At 41.8% G+C, this 2,500-nt stretch overlaps 1 protein-coding gene across 1 annotated transcript in view; it reads right to left on the reverse strand.

The window, feature by feature from the left end:
• Nucleotides 1-2,500, reverse strand: part of Tmep (Transmembrane endosomal protein) — a 79,895-nt gene that overhangs the window by 46,776 nt on the left and 30,619 nt on the right. The window lies entirely within an intron of this gene.

Consider the following 2,500-nt stretch of genomic DNA (forward strand, 5'->3'; position numbering starts at 1 on the left):
GGCGAGGCGTTTCCGCTGTGGTGACGTCAGAGGCTGTGACGTCACACCTCCGGCTTTTCCTCAATTGCAGCCTTTGGTGACCCTGTTAGGCGGCGAAAGGGGGAAAGTAGGGGGGTGGGGGTGGGTGAGGGGAGTAGGGGGGCGAAAGTCTCGTGAGGGTGAGTGTTGATGTGTGTGTATGTATGTGTGTGTGTGTGTGTGTGTGTGTGTGTGTGTGTGTGTGTGTGTGTGTGTGTGTGTGTGTGTGTGTATGTGTGTGTACATATGTATGTCTTTATATGTTTGTGTGATTGAGTGAGCGTCTGTGTGTGTGTATCTTGATCAATACAAAAATAATATATTCAAAACGATGGAAAAAAAATAACAATAAAAAAAATAAATAAATAAAAGAAATAAATAAATAAACGCAAGTCATGGTGAAACAGACTGGGTGGAAGACGTTCCCGGCGATGAACAATAGAAACACAATTTCTGTCATGCAGGAAAGGGGAAAATGAAATAAGCCCCAAAAAAGGCAAACCAGGAAGAAAGAGAGAACACAAAAAAATAAAATAAAAGATAGATCTAAACACACATACCAGCCTCCATACCCCCCCCCCACACACACAAGCCCACCCTCACGAGACTCTTTCCATCTCCCCCTCCCCCCCTCCCAATCCCTATCGCTAAGCCACCTACCAGGGTCGCCGTGTTGTATCTTTTCGTGTGTCTGTACGTGCACACACAAGCATTTATACATAGGATGCACAAGGTCTATATTTACACATCGGAAGCCCTATGAACCAGGCGGCTAGGAAGTCGGAACACCAATTCACTCGGGGCTTCTCGCGAGAAGAGAAAAAAAGAAAAAGGAAAAAAGAAAAAGAAAAAAAGAAAAAAAAAAAAGAAAAATTTATGTATATATATATATATATATATATATATATATATATATATATATATATATATATATATGTGTGTGTGTGTGTGTGTGTGTGTGTGTGTGTGTGTGTGTGTGTGTTTTGATGCGAGAACATTTCGTTGGTGTCTTCAAATAACCACGAGAAAGAGACAGAAAGAGAGAGGGAGAGGGAGAGGGAGAGGGAGAGGGGAAGAGAAAGATAGAGAGAGAAAGAGAGAGAGAGAGAGAGAGAGAGAGAGAGAGAGAGAGAGAGAGAGAGAGAGAGAGAGAGAGAGAGAGAGAGAGAGAGAGAGAGAGAGAGAGAGAGAGAGAGAGAGGGGGGGGGGGGGGAAGAGAAAAGAGAAAGAGAGAGAAAAGAGAAAGAGAGCGAGAGAAAGAAAGAGAGAGCGAGAGAGATAGTTGTAGATAACACTTCCTATAATCTCAATCCACAAACACCAGACGAGCAACCAGCAAGTACTGCAACCCACAAGCAACGTGCAATCAATCTACGGGTCAGCAATGGGTAATTGACCGAATGCACTTCAGCCGACGATGAATCAGAAGCATGTGACTCAATACACGAAGGGGACACGTGTTGAACGCAAGCACTGAACGAGACGCAGCAGTACCACTCGTACGGATGTGCCTTCAGCAAGCAGTACCCGAAAGCGTCCTGAGTTGATGTCAAACGCCTGTCCGACTCCATCTCTCTCTTATAGACACAGTATGCATGCATGCATACATACATACATACATACATACATACATGCATGCATGCATTCATATATACATATACACTAACACACACACACACACACATACACACAATATAAACAACAAACAACCAAAACAAAACCAAAACCAAAAACACAACACAAACAACCACACACACACACAATAAACGACAAACAACCAAGACAAAAACAAAAACACAACACAACACAAACAACCACACGCAAACCACCCACACGCTCAACACACGCCCGTGCATGCACTACGGCCCAGCGCAATCGAAGCCCCTCAATGACAAGCCAGCTGTTTCCTTCCTCTCAGATTTCTCTCGCAAAGAGGATGACACAAATCACTTCAAATAGATACAGCACAACATATAAATATAAATAAATATATACATAAAAAAAATACAAGTAGCTACACATCTGTCACTTCACACACATTTAAAAATAAAACAGTAAAAAAAACAGTAGATAATAATTCACGCAGCTGCTTCACTCTCACTTTTATCACTTCTCGAAGGAAGGAATCCAAGCGAGGGTCGTAGGGCCTGTGTTGAATGAACGTTTGGCGATCATGATAAACGTTGAATGTGATGTTTATTGATAGTGGTGATGTTGAATGTGATGGTTATTGATAGTGGTGATGTTGAATGTGATGTTTATTGAGAGTGATGCAGAAGATGGTGTTTATTGATAGTGGTGATGTCGAATGTGATGTTTATTGATAGTGGTGATGTTGAATGTGATGTTTATTGATAGTGATGCAGAAGATGGTGTTTATTGATAGTGGTGATGCTGAATGTGATGTTTACTGATAGTGATGCAAAGGATGATGTTTATTGATTGTGGTGATGTTGAAGATGGTGTTTATTGATAGTGATAA

This window comes from Penaeus japonicus, unplaced genomic scaffold (genome assembly GCF_977035675.1).
Source record: "Penaeus japonicus unplaced genomic scaffold, GWHDUDI00000001_assembly GWHDUDI00000034, whole genome shotgun sequence".
Taxonomy (NCBI): domain Eukaryota; kingdom Metazoa; phylum Arthropoda; class Malacostraca; order Decapoda; family Penaeidae; genus Penaeus; species Penaeus japonicus.